Genomic DNA, 21071 nt, shown 5'->3' with positions numbered 1-21071 from the left:
TCTGAGGCTGGGTAGAAATTTCTAAGGGAAGGGAAATATTCATGATTCTGTCCTGGTTTTGCTCCCTCCTCATGGGAAGGGTGTCCCCAGTCCATTGTTTTCTTTAACCTTTTGTTTCCAAGGGCCAAAGTAAAGTCCTTCCTTTTCCATTATCCCCTTAGGCCACCTCTAAAGAAGGTATTGGAGAACATGCCTTCGGTGACAGTCTGAGTCCTGTGAGAAGCAGATGCCAAGAAAATATTAAATATGCAAGAAATTTATTAGGAGACATGCCTGTGGGAGACGGCGCCAGGGAGGCTGGAGAAACTTCCGTTCATAATGCAAGGAGAGGAGAAAAGGAAGGAAGTGAGGAAAGACGAAAGGAAGGGCCGACTGAGCATGTTAAAACGCAGGGCAAGTCTAGGGAAATTTTGGCAAGGGCATTAGTGAGTCCTTGAGCCAAAGTCACTCATCAGAGGGGTCCTGCATCTCCCAGGAACGAGCCTGCCCATGTTCACTCATTATCTGGGAGCAGCCTGCGGGAAGTGTAGCCCCAGCACACATGTGGCGAGGGTTTCCGAGGAGGCACTGGAGCCATTGGTCATGGTCTCTGCTGTTGATGATCTGAGAAGCACATCCTCACGGCCGCCACACTCTCTTTTGGAATTGAACGCCTTCTTAGATTTTTTTCCTCCCATATAAATGTGAGAGTTCAAGGTTATTCAGTGTTCAAAACAGTGCAACTTAAACCACAGTCTTGTTTCATTTTGTTTTGTTCGTTGTTTGTTTTGCCAGGATAGCCTTCTCAATAACTTCGTCTTATTCTAGTACGCAGCATGTCTCAAGAGCGACACCCATAGTTTTTCCCAATATTTTACTCCCTCTCTGGATATAATTCCTGCTACTTGGAGCCTATCAAGTTCCAGGAGAAAGCAACACTCCTGTCTCTTTCCCCTAAGTCAACTGTCCAACACAAAGGCCTAATGGGCTGTACCTAAGCCATTCAAAGGTTGAACAATGGATTTGAAAGCAGTACCCTTAATTTGATTCTTGCATTTAAACAGTGTTTAATCTGATTTTGTTGCTCAAAGAATTTCCCTTGTTGTCTTTTACTGTTTGGGGTTGAAAAGCTTTTATTTTTTCCAAACTTACAAGTAGCTGAATATCTACACTCTCTATTTTCTATATTCCTGCTTGCCAACCAGTTCTCTTTCTTTTACTGCCTTTTCAAGAGGAATGGCAAACATACCTAATATCCATCTGCTTTCCAGACTCTTTCATTAATGCTTCGTGTTCATTAGGTACATCATGTGCTTTCCAAGTTTATTCAGGCAACAGTTTCACCAAATAATTGGCCACTACATAACAATGATGATTTCTTTTTTTCTGAATAACCATGCATTGGCAATTAGATACTTGTTCTAGAAGGACACATCATAGGTCAGAACTATTTACATGTCTCCAACAAACCACAAGGAGTCAGAAAGTTCATTCCCGATAGGTACCTGGGGAAAAGAATAAGAATAAGGACTTTCATAATGGTTTATAAAAAATATAGATGCATCAGTACCAGGTGCACAAAATTTTGCTCTTTTTATCCACTCAAATTTCTTTTGCCATTAATATAAATGGAGCTAATGACCTGAGGATGATTAAACCAGATTTCCAAGATGCGACAGTATCACTACTAGTGATACTGAAGAGTCTGAAGAGTCTGTGCAAAGACAGCACAGGGTATGATCTTCTGGGTGTCTGCGGTCTGAGGATTGTGGCCAGTGACAGAAAACTGAGAAAATACCAATGGAGAAAGAAACGTTTCCACTAATGACTCTGTCATCCTATTTGGGATAATGTAAACTTTTGGACATGTAAGGAAGAATAGCATTTAAGGTACACTTTAAATATAGGTTTTGCCAGTCAGCTGTTTACTAACCCATTCTCTGACTATATGTCTCTACATGTTGGGGGAGATTTTTTGCTCCACTTCTCCAAAATTCCTCCTTAAACTACAGAGAAGGAAACTTCTGCTGATAATGTCATCCAGTGTGGGAATATTGAGAGGGCAGTTTCTGTCCCTTTCTCCCCTTTATGTGCGCCTACAGAGAAGTGGTAAAGCGACTAACCAGACGAGAGGGATTAACGAGAGTCTGACTTTATTAAGGTATAAGCATCACAGTTTAATTGAGAGCATCAGAGTTTTAACCTGTATCCCGACATTAGTTATTAATAGCACGTCCTTTCACTGATAAGAGCATCCCAGCATTGACAGAAAATGGTGTGGTTAAAAATTCCCCATGATACATGGTGTGTTTTTCACCTCTTGCTTCCTATGCTCTCAGGCAGCAGATTTGGAGCTTCTTCTCTCTATGCAGTAATTTCTTTTGACTGAGCCCTCTTTGTTTGCAGAAGGACTGTGTCATGGTTAAATTTTTGTGTAAACTTGGCTAGTCTATGGACCCAGGTGTTTGGTCAGACACTAGTCTAGATGTTGCTATGAAGGTATTTTGTATATATGATTAACATCTACAATCAATTGCCTTTAAGTAAAAGAGATTACCCTGGATAATGTGGGTGGGGCTCATTCAATCAGTGAAAGGCATTAAGAGCAAAAACTGAGGTTTGCTGGAAAGGAATTCTGCTTCTAGATTGTAATACAGAAATCCTGCATGCGTTTCCTGCCGGCCGACCTGCCCTACAAATTTTGTGCTTGCCAGCCCTCACGATCACGTGAACCAATTCCTTAAAATCTCTGTCTGTATGTAAATGTGTATATATACACATACACAAAAAATGAGATTATATATATGTATATATACACACATATACACACAAATACACATGATTTTATATATACATAAAATTTATATATGTGTGTATATATTTGTGTGTGTGTGTATATATATATATATAATTATATTGATTCTGTTTCTCTGGAAAATACTGACTGATACAGCCTGCTGTTCTGCAACTTTTCCACCTGACCTTGGATCTAGCTCTAAGACAAGGTCAGATTCTTTTGAATAAATACCAATTTTCTTCAGCAATTACAGTTAAATGAAGGCTTTAAGCCTCATCTTCTACTACCTCGTTATCAGGTTAGCAGGTGATTTGCTACAATGCAAATATGTTTTAGACAAAATAAACAATTATTTTTTAGCAAGAAGGCACAGAAACAGTATTACAATCTATTCTCTAAAAATTACCAAAGACTGCACTGTTCATCTCAGACACCCCAACAACTTCCAGGATTGAAAGGTTCATTCTAAGATGGATGAAACAATATTTTGAAGGCAGAATCATTCAGCCTTCCTGTAAGGTTAGGTGACACTGTCCTCAGGAAGCCAGAGGCTATAGACCTAAAGTCATGCTACTCATTGGTTCCTGCCAGATCCTATCAGTTTGCTCATAAAAGGGTGAGGTACACACCCCATCTCTCTAGCCACCCTCACCAGTTGAACATCACTCAACTCTCTAGTTAGAAAGTATTTTCAATAATCCATATTGCTAGATTTTACTAATAATCCTGATTTTTTGAACCCTTAATGCTAATTCCTGAGCTGTAGTTTCAAGATTAAGGTGTTTGAAATGATAGCCACCCCTAGGGTACAAGTTATACTTATCTAGACGTGAATTCAACTGATTATAATAAATTAAAGTTAAAATAATTGATCACACAGAAATTTAACAATCACAGCGTCGTTGAGTCTAGGTTATCGCTTATCCCAATACAAAGTCAATAATAGACCAGAATGCAAGGCATTGGCAATAGAGAGAGATATAAAATCTTACTGTGTTAATTAAACAGGTGGAAAATAAGTATATTAAATAAAGTAAAATTACAAAAATACAAGTAAGAAAGGAACAGCTTACGTAGTTGAAATATCATTTCTTTACGTTGTCGATTTAAGCAGAGCTATCTCATAAGGTAGTCCCATTTTAACAATTTCAGACAAATTTTTGAGTGCCTACTGTTCAAGGTACTAGAAGTCCAGCAAAAAAATAAATTTATAAAGTCCCTGGACATTCTGTATTCAATATAAATATAACTATATATTTCATATTATATGAATTAATAAACATTTATATTTTAGTTTATATTTATAAATATAGAAATGCCCTGCTTGGCATTCTATTGGGAAAAGTAGGTGAAAATGAAAACAAACAAAACAAATAGTATAGTATAATATACTAATATAATAAATATATTCTAATATATTACAGTGATAAGTGTTGTAAAGAAATATAAATCAATGTGAAAGTAGAGAAATGGGCAAGGTTTCTATTTTAGAAAGAGTAATAATTCCAAGGGTTTGTGAATGACAAATTGTCTTGGTCTTTTCGATTCTGAAATGCCCGGTGTGTTCTTCTGTTGAATGCTAGTTTAGCTAGTATAAATGTCTAATATCTTTTGAATACTTTGGAGATATTATGCTACCATCTGCTAACATCTTTTTTGTTGATGAAAATTTTGTCCTCAGGTATTTAGGAAATAATCTTTTTTCCAAGGTAAATCTTCACTTGGATGTTTTGAAGTTTTAGTATAATTTGTCCAGGATGGATTTCTTTTTTTAACTATGTGATATTTGAAATGCATTCCTAGCTAACCTCTCATTTCTTTTAAAATTATAAACAATTGTTAAATTTGAACAATTATTGATTCTATGCCATTTCTCCTCTTCTTTAGGAATTCCAATTATGTAAATATTGAAATGTTTCTATTTCTGTTTTCTCTGTTGCTTAATATTAGCTTTTCTAATGTATGCATGCACTTGTGTGTGTATTTATGTATATGATGTGTATGTGTGTGTTTTTCTTACTATATTCTTAACTAATTCCTATATATGATTTTATTCATTTATTCTATCATTGGTTTTATCCAGCTTGGAGTTTATCAACCTGTTAAATTTTATTTAAATGAATATATTTTCTCATTTTAGTATTTCATGTTAATCTTTTTACTTTGACAACTGTCTTGTTTGCCTCTGCTGTATTTTGCCTTATATTTTACTGATTTTTTTTTTTTGTAGATTTAAGATTCATGTTGAATGAGAGGAGATCTCTCTCCCTCAGTCTCCTCTCACTCTCTCTCTCTCTTTCTCTCCCTTCCTTTTTTCTCCACTTCCCATGGCGCTAGTTTAGAATTAAATCTATTTTGGATAGCTGAGGACTCTTGTCCTCTGGTGATACTGAGCATATAGGCATCAAGCCACTAAGCCAGAGAGTAGCTTTACTCAAAATTTTGCTATTTTGTTAATTCCTTTCTCCCTCATGTCATAGATTATGTAACCTCAGTACTGAGAAAGCCATACTCCAGCTACTGGTTCCAAGCAATGAGACTTGATCAAATGGAGCTCTTATTCTCATTTTCCCAAGAAGACCAAATTTTCAGCTGCTCAATTGTTGTTGTAATTCTAATCCCAGTAGCCTCCAAGCATTAGCTTTGCACAAAGTTTTCCATTTATTTTTAAAATTCTGTTACACAAGGATGGTTGTATTAATTTTATAGTATACATATGTTTTCTTTAATGTTCTCTTTTAAATTTCAACTATCATCATTATGCATTTGGAGTAGGAAGATATCCGAAATGTGAAGCATCATTGCCATCTTGGCTTGAATGCAGTAGCACATTCTCAGCAGTTTATGGCTCAGGGTATTTTCAGTGTTGTTGTGTCTTTCTTTTTATTTTTATGTATTTCCATACTTTTCTTCAATCATCATACTTCTTTGGCAAGAGAAAAGAAAGAATGGATTTAAGATCTGGAAAGGGAAGGTAGTTTGTAAATGTTTAATCTATACACATCCTGGTGATTTTTCTAATAAATATTCATTGGACTACTTCAGTCTAGAAACAAGAGAAAATTCTCAAGTATATTAGGACATAAAGCCAGCGGGGGAAAAAGAGGATATTAAGATAAAGAAGCCAACTACATTTTCTTACTTCATTAGGTTGAAATATTTCTATATCATTAGCAATTTTCACTTCCGAAAAATTTTCACTTTCACTTTCTTGAGTTTGCAAATGTTTTCTCTCTGCGATTAAACCATCTGTGCTTGCTAACTGGCACCCATGGAAGTTAAGTTCCTGTCCTCTCCCCCCACCCTCCACCCCCCAAGAAAACCTGGGAAGTAGAAGCACTATATTCCTTGATGATGATATTTAAAAAGGACGGTTCCCAGGTTTTTAAGGAACTATAAATCTGGGGTATAAAACTGGCTAGAAGCTTTTTAAAAGATTTACATCTCAAAGGGACACAGAAAGAATTTACAATTACAAGTTTTCTAAAGTAAATGCTTTAAGAAAAGGGAGGTCAGGCCCGTCTGAACTTCAGTCAAGCTGAGAGCAACTCTAAGTCCCTCTTGGTCAGTTCTCTCTGCAGTGTTTGACACAGTTGATCATCCCCTCCTCCAAACACTGTTTTCACTTGGCTTAAGGGACACCCCCACGGCCAGTTTTCCCTCTACCTCATCGGAGGTTGTTTCTGTGTCACTCGTCTTGGACGGAGGACTCTCTTAGTGTATTTGTTTGCTAGGGCTGCCATAACAAAATACCACATACTGGTTGACTTAAACAACAGAAATGCATCTCTCATAGTCATAGAGATTGGAAGTGCAAGTTCAAGGTGTTGCCAGATTTGGTTTCTCCTGAGCCCTCTCTTCCTGGCTTGTAGATGGCTGCCTTCTTCACTGTGTCCTTATATGGCCTTTTCTCTGTGTATGCATCCCTGGGGCCTTTTCCTTTTCTCATTAGGACACCAATCCTATTGGATTAGAGCCCCACCCTGATGACCTCATTTTAAGGTAAAACTTCCCGAGTTTTCTCTATCTCAGGAAATAACTCCAGTGTTTAGTTGCTCAAGGTAAAAAATCTTCTTGTCATTTTTCACCTTCCTCATTCTTTCATATTCCCAAACCAATTCTTCTGCCAATTCTTTCAACTCCACTTTCAAAATATATCTTAAATCTTACCTGAATCCGAAGGAGAAGGGGTTTGGCTCTGGTTCTGTGTTTATTAATTGTGTGAATTTGGGTAATTGTATTAACCATTATGCCTCAGTTTCATCTTATCTAAAATAGATTTTTAAAATATCTACCTCACAGATATTTGTTGTGTTAGAACATAGAGTGCCCAGCATGTACTAATTGCTTAATCAATAAATGGCAAGCATAATCACATTGTATAATTTAAGAAGTTTCTTCCAGTTGGGACATAGTATCAATTTCACCAATAATACAATAGCTTCATCTCTTTCTTTTTTTCCTCCCTATTTCCCACAGGAAATCTTGGTCAGCAGTTAAGTATAATCAGAATTTAAAACGCTTGAGCATAAATTGGGTATATCGTAGGACATTCCAACAATTCCTACTCTTACCACTGCCTTACTGAAGTTGACGCATAATTCATTTTGACTGAGACAAAGCAACTGCCAAATTTAAATACATGTGCAGCAGTAGACTTCACAAATGACCACAACCATAGAATTTATCTTCTGCTAAACTAAAGGTTATAATCTCTACTGCATCTAATATTTTTCTCTACTGTCTCCTTCTGGAACTTCCTTGTATAGAGTACATATACGCTGTATGAGTAAATGCAGGTTGTGAAAAAGCACAGATCATCTATGTCAGCAATTCCTCAAGGGGTATCATGCTCAATTATCATCCTTCTCTCTTTTTTTTTCCTACCTGCCAAACTTTTCAGGATTCTGATCTCAGGGACAACTTCCTATTTAGGGATTTTATTTGATAAGTGCTTATCGGAAAAGAGAAACAGTGTGAAGTTAATAACATAAACCCAAGACATCAATTTCTAACTGTGGAATTGTATAGATAGAGGTATTAAAAAATAAAACTCTTTGGAAAATACTTTATAAACTATAAATCCTGATGAAATGTCAGATACCACTATTTTTAATGGGGTCAGCCTATTGCTCTGAGGTTCATGACATTGACTTATTCCAGAGCAGGCTAACCCCTAAGTTCTTTGGTGTCACTCTGGTAAGCTTGGTGCTCTTGTGGCCTCATTCATTCATTAAAGGGAGTGTGACATTTCACCAAGTCATTGAACTGAGATGAAGGAGTGGATGTGTCCTGAACTCCTCTCAAACACTCATCTTCTAACTGAGAATGAGGTAGGTACACTAATAATAGTGTTGACTAGTGAAAATGGTCCTGCTGTTTGTGGATACAAAACGTGGTATCACTGGAGGTTAGCTGGTTAGAGATGGATGGTTTCTCTCCTCTTAGTTGTCCCTCAGAGACTTTGAAATTGGAAATTAATTTACTCTTAATTGGGGAGAGTTGGAGTCACCATGGTCTTGTCAGTGGCAGTTCCTTCAACATAAGAGAATCTCACAGTCTCTTCTCTCTCTGAAGCCTTAATAGATGTCCTCCTACTCCTCTCTCTTTTCCTAATGTTCCCAAGCCAAGCTTAAGTTTCTCATCCTCCTTGATGCTTTCTGCATCTTTCTAGTCCACTAGGATCCCAAAGTCTTTAATACAATCTTACACCTTAATCTATTTCTATACACTTCTGTGTCATGTAGGCTAATTTTTCACATGTGAATGCCTCACCATCCCTATTTCTTAACAATTTAAGGTAGCATATGATAGAAACTCATTGGAGATTACTTATATTTATATAAATAAAGATAATTATAAGAAAATAGGAGAAATTGTTTTCTTAAAAGCAATATTCAGGTAAGCCACATGATTGAAGAAAGTTTTGCAGGAACCACATCATAGGAACTGAAATGGGGAGTCACTGCCAACAAATGCCTATATGAATAATCTGACACCCAGCCATCTTGGATGGTAGCCTTGAAAGATCTGCTTATGTCACAGTTTTATGTCATTCCTTGTATGCCTTCAAATGGACAGAAATCTCCTGAAGCATATCCTTTTATTAAAGTTCTTGCTAATGATGATATATACTACCTAAGCACTCCAGCACCCTGGGTAATTTTAAGGCAAATCCAGTAAAGCTTCAACTTTGGAGATTATATTTTCTGCGTTGCAAGATTTGAGTAACTATTTAACTTTGCTAACGTTTTGCAAAGATAACCAATAACCCCCACCGCATAGAGACTCTCCATGGCAGCACTATTTAAAGAGCTTTGCATTCGTGTATTACACTTATAACACATCACTTCTGGTTCCAGTGTTTAAACTGGTTAAGACTATTTTATTTTTAGGTATAAGAACCTATATAGATTAAGCTAAAAGATTAGTTCACACCTTTGAGATGAATACTTGAGGAACTAAATTAAACATGGCTTCAGGAACTGGAAGTAGAATTCAACACCACTGGGACTCGCTCTCTCTTCTTCTGTTTCTTAGCTCTTCTAAAATTACTTCTGAATGTACACTATCTTCAGGGAGTAATAGAGATGCTTCAGAGGCTCTTATTCACATTCTCTCATCTTAGCAGTCTCAGATGAAGGAGAGATAGAGTATCTCCTTATTTTCTTATCAAAGAATGACTTAGATTCACATTACCTGAGTCATGTGCCTACTCTTTCATTGATTACTGTTCTCAGAAATTTGAGGGCTTCTGACTAACAAGGTTGGAATCATATTCCCTTTCTTGTGAACTAGATGAGGGGTATCCAGCTATGATGTCAAGACCCAAGATGTTTGGAACCATATAAAAGAAAGGAAAGGAATAGTTTCTAAAAGAAGAGATATTAACTCTTATTCTTTACTTGAATTTTCACATATTAAAGTAAATAATAACAGATTACACTTATAGAGTCCTTCCTATGTACAGTTACAGTGCAGATTATGAGTTAACTTATACAAACAATAACTCTGTAAGGTAGGAACTATAATTATTACCACTTTTCAGATGATGGATCTTTGTCTTTGTAAAATAGAGTAAATTGTCTAAGGCTTCAAGTCTAAGAAATAGCAGGAGCTGCATGAAACTCAGATTTTTCTGACCCTTCAGCATCATGATCAACCAAACCAGGTGGTATGGCTTAGGGACTGAGAGTTCATGCTTGGACATCAAATGGACCAGAATTTGTTTCTCAGCTCTACCAGTTACTGGCTGCATGATTTTAGGAGTAGCCCACCACACTGCACAGAATAACCACAGAAATGTTTATTTAATAAAGGAATGATTTTGTATATTATGATTTGCTATGTTGATACATGCTTAGAAATTGAATTATAGCTTCCAAAATCCAAATAAAAATGAACATAAAAGAGTTAGGTGTCTATCTCTAAAGGTGATAAGTAAAATGGAATCTTAATCAAGATAGCCAGCAAATTTCAAAGCTCTCTGATTATCCTTTCAGAGTGAATATACCACTTATAATCTGTTTATTTTTTTACTTCAAATTGCTTCTCCAATTATATCTTTTGGCAAGACAAATATGCTCTTTCTTTTTTGTCGTTGTTCTATTAAATGAGAGAGAAGGAAGATATTTGTTTACAAATTAGGAGGAGGGTGATTCTGGCATGTCGAGAATTTGACCTGGAAGCAGAAAGCATGGGGAAAAAAACTAATTGGAACTAGTGCTATAATTTTGCTTCTCTTTACATGGGTTAAAAATGGTCATAAAAAATGGGATGAACTTGAATAAGAATTAACACACTTGAACTCGTCTTCTTATACCTCTTTATTTCCCATACATATCTTACAGACCTGTTATCAAATTGCAGTCTTCCACCTTATTTCTGCCAAAATATAATCTTGTTGAAATGTAGACATAGCCTTGTAGTGACTTTACTTCAGTATCCAAATCACTGAGGAGTGTGTAATTATTACTCACAATCTATCTCCAGCCAAATTACTGACAAGACAAACAGGCATTACAATGTACACATGTGTCTAGTACCCATGTGTCTATTATTCTCCTTCTCTATTTACCTGCTTTACTAAAAGAAAAAGAAAACAATTAAAAGCAGAAAATCTTACCAAACTACTGTTTTTACTCATTTTTTTTGTTTGTTTCTCTCAATATGTATCAATATAACTGATGTTTCCTCTGAATTAATAAGTTTTTGGAACAATGTAAAGGATAACTGTTATCTTCTTAGCAATCGTCAATATATAAATAGGTGAAATTTCATGAATTATTTATATATAATATGTTCATTCTAAGAGTTCATCCTTAATCCAAATTGAACCAACATCATTTGGTTGACTTCTTTGTTTTACCATTTCAAACAGGGAATGTTTTTACTTTTTCCTGTCTTTTATAGGTATCTAGAATTCTTTCACTTTGCTTGAGAGAGCATATTCTAGCAACAGTTTTTAAAAGACATGATACATTAAATAAGAAATAACTTATCCTTAATTTCTCTTTCTGATCATTCATTGTTAGTGTATAAGAATGCAAGAGATTTCTGTGCATTAATTTTGTATCTTGCAACTTTACCAAATTCGTTGATTAACTCTAGTAGTTTTCGGGTGGCATCTTTAGGATTTTCTGTGTGTAGTATCAGTATCATGTCATCTGCAAACAGTGACAGTTTTACTTATTTTACAATTTGGATTCCTTTTATTTCTTTTTCTTCTCTGATTGCTGTGGCTAAGACTTCCAAAACTATGTTGAATAATAATGGTGAGAGTGGACATCCTTGTCTCATTCCTGATCTTAGAGGAAATGCTTTCAGGTTTTTACCATTGAGAATAATGTTTGCTGTGGATTTGTCATATATATGGCCTTTATTATGTTGAGGTAGGTTCCCTCTATGCCCACTCTATGGAGAGTTTTTATCATAAATGGCTGTTGAATTTTACAATTGCTGCAAAAAAATAAAATACCTAGGAATAAATCTACCTAAGGAGGCAAAAGACCTATACTAAGAAAACTATAAGATACTGATGAAAGAAATCAAAGACGACACAAACAGATGGAGAGATATACCATGTTCTTGGATTGGAAGAATCGATATTGTGAAAATGGCTATACTACCCAAAGCAATCTACAGACTCAATGCAATCCCTATCAAATTACCAATGGCATTTTTCACAGAACTAGAACAAAAAATTTTACAATTTGCATGGACACACAAAAGACCCCAAATAGCCAAAACAATCTTGAAAAGAAAAACGTAGCTGGAAGAATCAGGCTCCCTGACTTCAGACTATACTACAAAGCTACAGTAATCAAGACAGTATGGTACTGGCACAAAAACAGAAATATAGATCAATGGTACAGGATAGAAAGCCCAAGATAAACCCACGAACCTATGGTCACCTAAACTATGACAAAGGACACAAGAATATGCAGTGGAGAAAAGATAGCCTCTCCAATAAGTGGTGCTGGGAAAACTGGACAGCTACATGTAAAAGAAAGAAATTAGAAGATTTCCTAACATCATACACAAAAATAAACTCAAAATGGATTAAAGACCTAAATGTAAGGCCAGACACTATAAAACTCTTAGAGAAAATATAGGCAAAACACTCTTTGACATAAATTGCAGCAAGATCTTTCTTGATCCACCTCCTAGAGTAATGATAATAAAAACAAAAATAAACAAATGGGACCTAATGAAACTTAAAAGCTTTTGCACTGCAAAGGAAACTATAAGCAAGATGAAAAGACAACGCTCAGAATGGCAGAAAATACTTGCAAACTAAGCAAATGACAAATGATTAATCTCCAAAATATGTAAACAGCTCATGCAGCTCAATATCAAAAAAAACAAACGACCCAATCAAAAAATGGGCAGAAGACCTAAATAGACATTTTTCCAAAGAAGACATACAGATGGCCGAGAGGCACATGAAAAGATGCTCAGCATCACTAATTATTAGAGAAATGCAAATCAAAACTACAATAAAATATCACCTCACACCAGTCAGAATGGCCATGATTTAAAAATCTACAAACAATAAATGCTGGAGAGGGAGTGGAGAAAAGGGAACCCTCATGCACTGGTGGTGGGAATGTAAATTGATACAGCCACTATGGAGAACAATATGGAGGTTCTTTAGAAACTAAAAATAGAACTACCATATGACCCAGCAATCCCACTACTGGGCATATACCCTGAGAAAACCATAATTCAAAAGGACACATATAGCCCAATGTTCATTGCAGCACTATTTACAATAGCCAGGACATGGAAGCAACCTAAATGTCCATCAATGGATGAATGGATAAAGAAGGAAGATGTGGTGCATGTACACAATGGACTATTACTCAACCATAAAAAGGAACAAAATTGGGTCATTTGTAGAGACATGGATGGACCTAGAGACTGTCATAAAGAGTGAAGTAAGTCAGAAAGAGAAAAACAAATATTGTATATTAATGCATATATGTGGAATCTAGAACAATGGTACAGATGAACCTATTTGCAAAGCAGAAATAGAGACACAGACGTAGAGAACAAACATACAGATGCCAAGGTGGGAATGGGGCAGTGGGATGAAATGGGAGATTGGGACTGACATGTATAGACTGCTATGTATGGAATAGATAGCTAGTGAGAGCCTGTTGTATAGTGTGGGGAACTCTACTTCATGCTTTGTGGTGACCTAGATGAAAGGGAAATCCAGAAGCGGGGGGCTACATGTATGCATATGGCTGATTCACTTCTCTGTACAGCAGAAACTAGCACAACATTGTGAAGCAACTATATCCCAATAAATTTTAAAAAAACAGAAATACATCAAACCCAGTAACACAGATAAAAATCAGATACTGCTAGCCTGTAAACTTCAATGAGGAAATTTAAATTAGATTGAAGGGGAAATTTTCACCTACAGATATCGATTAGAGTTACAGTGGTGTAAAATGAACTATTACCCTACCTCATAGGATTTCACTATCTTGGATGTAGGAAAAGTTAATAAATTTAACAAGTAGTTTTGTTAAAAAAAAAGAGAGAAATTATGTATCATAAGTTATGGACTATCTTACAAGAGGGCTGATTCATTCAAAAGTGTTTTCTAGACTAGCACCATCCAATAGAACTTAGTGTGATGATGAAAATTTCTGTATCTGCCCTGTCCAATATGATAGACATTAGCCACATAAGACTATGAGGGTTTGAAGTTGTCTAGTGTGACTGTGGAGTAGAATTTTAAATTAAGTTAAATTAAATTAAAATTTTAAAAAGCCTTGTGCAGTTATTAGCTACCATATTTAACACAATTTTAGACAAAGACATTTTCTGTATTTCACTATGTCCTTCCTCTTCAAAACGTCTTGAGTGTTGTATGAATTGTTCTCGATTTCTATGTCCACCACCTTAATGTCTCCTACATAATCATTAGAATATTATTCATTTGTTCAGCATTCAGCAAATATTAATTGAGAGACTATTATGTAACAAGTCTCGCGATATACAACAGGCGTAGATCTATAAGCAAAAGTAGCATAGTCCCTGTACTCATTCAACTAAAACCTCACTGGTTAAGGAATGCACAAAGCACTGTGAGCTGTTTTAATCAAGAGACTCCCTTCTCCAGAATGACCTGTGGTTCTCAATCCCATGAGAACCAGATCTGAACACAGAACTCAACTTTAATACGGTTCTTTTCTATTTTTATACTTCTCAGCCAGACTGAATAATAAGTAATTTCCTAAATTTTCCCACCTTCATCACTATTGAGACATTCTCTAATATTTGACCCTTGAAATTTTCTTCATATTCTACCTTTCAAGGTTCTTATAAAAAGTTACCTTTTTCAGGAACAAATATCTTATTTACTTAATAATAAGTTAGGATTAGCCTCTGTAGCGCTTATACATCATATAGATGTAGATTTTCATTCTCAACTTGGATCCATGATAGTTTGGAGCTAGTTGTGTCCTAATTTGGAATTGACATAGAAAATTCAGAACATAATTCTAAGAGCAAGTCATTTTTAAAATCAAACTGACAGAGATGAACAAAAAAAAAAATGATGGTCTGTTGTTTAAGTTGTCTAGTTTCACAACAGAGAGCTGTGATTTTTTTTAAAAACGACCAATTTACTAAGTTGATCTATATGTCATATATGTTAAAGTAGGAAAGTGAAAACTAATGGATAATAAACTTGATTCTCCAACACAGTCTTTCTACTTCCCATTCAGAAAGTAAAAGTCCTGAGAAAGTGCAGAGTCTGGGAGAAATGCCAACATGCCTTTTCTCCCTACAGAGTCAGCAAATAAGCCATTTTGTTGATTGGGTATAATTTCTGATATCTTATACTCATAAGTGACATTTCTATTTTATGTCAAAAGTAAATACAGCTAATTGATCCTTGTCCAATTACCCAATTTGAGCTTTTTCATTAATTCCTAGAGAATCGTACAGTTGTTACAAGCTAACTTTTGCATAGTGTTTTAGTATTAACATACTTCCATAAATCACATCTTACATGAGTCCCACAACTCAGGTACATTTCACAGGGAAGAAAATGTAACTTAAAAATGTGCTGTGCAAGGTCAAAAAGCATACTAGTGAGGAATTACATGTCATTATATTCACTATTTCAATATTTCAGTCTCTTATTTACTCTGTTCCTCTCATCCACGCTCTTTTTCTCTTCTCTTCTCTTACTCTTTCTATATAAAAATAAATAGATAGAGACAGACCAAGATAGATATGAAGAATCGATATATGCATGTGTTCTTTGCGAGGGTAATTTTTCAATTACAATAGATAAGTAAAGTGCTGTTTTAAGGCAAAGAATATACAATATCTTTTTAGTATTAGATGAATTTTTTAAAAGGAAAATTTTTGTATAGTGTCATACAGATAAAATCCCACTTTCATACTCTACTTTTGAATTTGGACATATAAGCATGATGGTTTTTCTGTAAAATATATAGTAATTATTGTAGGAGATAAACAACTTTAACAAAATTCTAAACCCCTACTGTAGAAATAATCATGACTCCTACTTAAAATTTTTTAAATTAATAACTTTTCGGCAATGAAGTTCAGGCCATGTAGTTTTGCTCTCTCATGAAAAAGGAAAATGACATTCCAAAATCTAATTTTTTTTCAGATACCTGGCACATCACTTCACTATGGGTACATATACATATCCATATACATTTGCTGTCTACAGAATTCTTCGGTATTATAATTTCATTTCAATGCTTCTCAAATTCATCCATTTTCCTCTATATACTTGTTACCTTCTCATTCTGCACAGTAAACTTATTTTCCTTTTTTCTTTTCCAAAAATTTTCAGCATGGGAATAGAATTTTAAAGCTATAACTCTGGGAATGTAATTTTGTAAAGAAGTTTAATCAAAGAATATTTTCCTGACCTGGTTGAAACCTTTTCCTGGTTTCAAGATGATTCAGTGGTCCTAGATCTTAGAAGGCAGTAACAATGAGTAAAATACTATGATCGTCATTAGTACTGCAAATATTTCATCTCTCTCCTTTCAGGCACATGGGGGCATTTCAATTCCTGGTTCCTCTCTCGTTCATTGGCCAGAGCCATGTGACCAATTTTGTTCAAGAAGTCGTGAGGGAAAACACATACAACTTTTGAGTCAAGCATTTTGTTGCATTACTCTCAGGCTTTACTTTCCTTGGGTTGCAGAATCTGGTCGTGGTCTGGATGGTGAAGGGTCCATCACCTTGATCCTGAAGTGAGAATGTGGATGATGCAGAACAGAGCCACCTGCTGACCCACAGTGGACACGTAAAACAAGGGGAACGCAACGTGGTTCTTTCAGGCCACTGAGATTTGGGGGTTATATGTTACAACACAACGTAGCCCAGCCATGCTAATACAGATGCTGTGACTGATAAAAATGCAGTATGGGTATCTCCTTTAAAGCAGAACTATGAGACACATGTATTCTCTCATCATTACAAAAGTACACCTACAAAATGGGTTAGATAGGATCTAATACCTGTCCTCACTTTCTGCTTCCTCTATGTTAATACCCAGGATATATTCCTACTTACCCCAGTTTTCCCCATATCCTCCAATCTAAAATGTTATCTCTTTTTCTGTCAAATATATTCCGTATAGAAACACATTACAGCCTATATTTAGCATAGAGGCAAACTAAATTAGTTTTGAAAATATCTGTCAAACCCAATAAACTTTGCAAAGCAGTTCATGAGATAACTGTGTTTGATCTTTGCATAACTGTAGTTTTGCTTAGTAGTACTAAGTCACCCAGAAAGAAAACCAAACAGCTAATAAAATCTACTGGGTCATTCTAAAACTATAGAGTAATTTGTTTATTTAAAATACTTTATAATATTTTCCATTTCTCTGTTACAAAAAAAAAGTATCATGGTGAGAAAACAGTATTTAATATTAGTTGTGAATCTCAATGAAAACATTGAAAATGCCTAATTTATTTAGTTAATGTATTTGAGCAATATTGTACAATTATTTCTAGTTACTTGAGTTCAGAAGTACACATTCTACATATATGAATTACATAAATATACATTATATGAATTATATAGCCGCATATATTGGTATTTATCCATTACACAGAATATGCATCATTGCTGTCATTATAATTATCAAGAAATTATGTATAAAATACACAACTAATGAGAACATACAGTGTAGCACAGGGAACTCTACTTAATGCGCTGCGGTGACCTAAATGGGAAGGAAATCCAAAAAAGAGGGGATATATGTATATGTATAGCTGACTCATTTTGCTGTACAGTAGAAACTAACACAACATTGTAAAACAACTGTACTCCAATAAAAATTAATTTAAAAAAATAAATTAAAAAGTATGATTCATTCCAGAAACCACTTAGGTTCATGTGAATAGCTGTCAGTCAACTAAGAGTCCACTTTTACTTTCTGCATTTAAACTCCTCTTCCTTTGTATAGAAGAATCCATGAATTTCTTATAAAATTGCTTACAAGATGGGCTTCCCTGATGGCGCAGTGGTTGAGAGTCCGCCTGCCAGTGCAGGGGACACGGGTTCGATCCCTGGTCCGGGAGGATCCCACATGCCGCAGAGCAACTAAGCCCGTGAGCCACAACTACTGAGCCTGTGCTCAGGGGCCTGCGAGCCACAACTGCTGAAGCCTGCACGCCTGGAGCCCGTGCTCTGCAACAAGAGAAGCCACCACAGTGAGAGGCCCATGCTCAGCGATGAAGACAAATGCAGCCAAAAATAAATAAATAAATAAATAAATATATTTAAAAAAAAAAAGAGGGCACACTATTAAAAATTATATTCCTCAGTAAGGCAGAATATTTTTTAAAAAAATTGCTTACAAGAAAAATATCCTGTAGTGCCTGCATGCCTTTTCTTAGAAACAGGAAGAGAATTTATCACCTAGCTCAGACAGTAGATGTGAGTGAGTGTCTTGCAGACAACAGGGTCTGCGCTGGGGCAAAACCATGAAGAACACAAAACTTGGCTTTGATGTGTGCCTACTGCCTGGATTTGTTTCCTACCTCTATGAAGCATCCCTTGTCCCTTCCCCACATTTACTTTCAGGCTGCATGCTGTCCAACCAAGTCATAGCCCACTTATCCTGTGATATATTTGCTGTGATGCTGCAGATTGGCAGGTCACTCACGACACTGCAGGAGTGGACATATTTTTTTTAAAATACTGAATCACAGAGTTCTGCACTTTCAAATGCTCCACAAGCAAATCTTATGTAAGAATAGACAGATTTGGAATTAAACCTTCAAGAGTAGCAGCAATAATGAGAAGAAGAAGAAGAAGAAGGGGGAGGTGGGGAGGAAGAGGAGGAGGAGGAGGAGAAGAAGAAAGAGAAGAAGGAGAAGAAGAAGGAGAAAATAACTCTCAGGTGTGGAGATTTTACTACTCCGCTGGCCAGAGAAGAAGATATTTTGGTATGTTTAAATATATTTAAATATAGTTTGAAAATATTTTGTGATCTTTTAAATATCACCTAGAAGGTACTCACCTAGCCCTCTGTGAGGCTGCACCAACCATACACAAGTGCTATGTGAGGATCAGTGTTTGTACTAGTGTTAGTGATATTTATTCCAGAGACAAGGAGAGTCTGCCTCACCCACTCAACCACATTCTCACATTCCATACAAAAGTGGTCCTTAAACTTATCTTCACAAGTATTACCTGGGAATCTTGTTCAACATGCAGAGTCAAGCCCCAAGGTCCAAAATCTTGGATGCAGAGGGCTGGCGTGCAGACAAGAAATTTGGTGATTATCCCTTTTCTTTGAGAAAGAATGGATCTGGGAGTTATAGGACGTCATATTTCTCTCTGTTGTTATTTTGGCATCCTGGAGGATCTATAATATATGAAATAAGATAAATATCCTCGATGCATTGGGAGAATGAAAATCATTTAATTGGGTGTCAAAGAGATCTGAATGTAAAACCCAGCTCAGGCACATTCTCATGGTGGGAGCTTAGGCGATTTATTTCACCTTCTGAGACAGTTTCCTCATTTATAAAATAAATTTTTAAAAAAGCCAAACAAAACAAAACTATCTTGTAGATTTGTTGTAATGATTAAAGAAAATAGTCAGAGAGACAATAACAGTGCCTAGCCCATGGTAGACATTTTTTAAGTTTATTTAAATGCCTGCCCATTTCTCTCGTTACTTTAAGGCTTTCCATTTTAAACCTACAGGGTTGGCTTAATTCTAATAAAACTTGCTTTCCACTTAATTCACTTCTGAAGCAGTTCTGGAAAGATTAAAGTTGGCATTTTTCCTTGCTGCATGCAATTTTGACTGTCCAGTCAATTAGCAGCCAGACTCAATAGTGCATAAATTGCTCACAGTTATGTGTTGGGTTTTCTAACCCCAAAGGCTGACTATAGCTCTTCTTTCAAAATGCAACAAGAATTCTTTATGTGCTGAGGTACCAGTGCTCTGTTTTTTTTCCAGTGAGTGGAACTGTGATTGCCCTTCATGGATGAAACATTTTACAGAGTTATATTCTGCTTTCAGGGTGTTGTTGGAAAATAAACTATTTAAATTTTCTTTGGAGTCAGGCCTCTGATGGGTGAAGGAAGGCTAGTAATCGTGTGTATATAGGATAGTGGTTGGCTCAAGGGGATAATTGGTGCAGGAAAAGCAAGCCTTTCAGCTCCAGCTCACGAATTCTAACATACACAAGGTCAGCAGTGATCAAAGATGTGAGAGACTTTATACGTTCTTTTCTGGTTCCTGTTAGATGGAGGGTTTATGTCAGAAAAGCATCTCCAGAAATGACAACCTCAGCACAGAAGACACAATTTAATCGACCTGGAAGAACAGCTATCACTTCATCATTATAGGCCGCGGCCACAATCAGGGGGAAGACAATTCCATACAAATCTCTCTGCCTTCCCAGGGACACATACCATGGAATGACCAGAGTGGCACTTGATAAAAGGGAGCAAGTGTGTGTGATCCAGCAAGTGGACAGTGAAGACTGTCTACTTAACGAAGACATCGCTTAGATAATTAACACTCAGTGTTAAATCTTAGATAATTAACACTTAATGTTAAATCGTCCAACCGTGGGTCAACAGTTGTGCAGGATTTGAAGATACTTAGGTACAATTTCTTCTTCCCTCCATGCCCACCATTGTTAGGTACTTTTCTAGTCTTTGCTACCTAATTTTCTAAGTAAAGAAAATTGCTATCTAATTTCTCTTATAATGTTCTCCCCACAAATGTGGAGGATTTGTGTAATTTTGGCATTCCTACGATTATTGATCCTAGACAACAATACCCTTGATGACAATATATCAGATAGAGCTCTTCTCCAATTGGAAATATTTTAATGTTAAATATTTTAGTGTTATTTTAGTGTTAATATTTTAGTGTTAATAAGTGGCTATTATTTCATGGAAAAGACATTAAAGACCCACAGGCCTGGATTTGAATCTCTACTAAATATTGTGTCTCATATATGTAGAAACTTATGCAAACTACTCAACTTTTCCTTACCTGTACTTTCTTCACTTGTCAAATGGTCATAATAATGCCAATCCTACAGGGCCATCGTAAGAATTTGTAGTATCTTAAAAGACATATTTCATAAAAGATACCCAGTAAATGTCAGTTTCTTTTCTTCCATTAGTATTGATAAATGTAGAAATTACAAGAATAATTTTGCAGCTTTATCATGTATGGATCCATTTAAATGTGTAAGACATTGCACCAGTGGCTCTGAGGTTTCCTTTTTTGTAGGGATTG

Source organism: Balaenoptera physalus (assembly GCF_965194825.1).
Source record: "Balaenoptera physalus genome assembly, chromosome: 3".
In the NCBI taxonomy this organism is placed as follows: domain Eukaryota; kingdom Metazoa; phylum Chordata; class Mammalia; order Artiodactyla; family Balaenopteridae; genus Balaenoptera; species Balaenoptera physalus.
Note: the sequence above shows the minus strand (reverse complement) of the source record.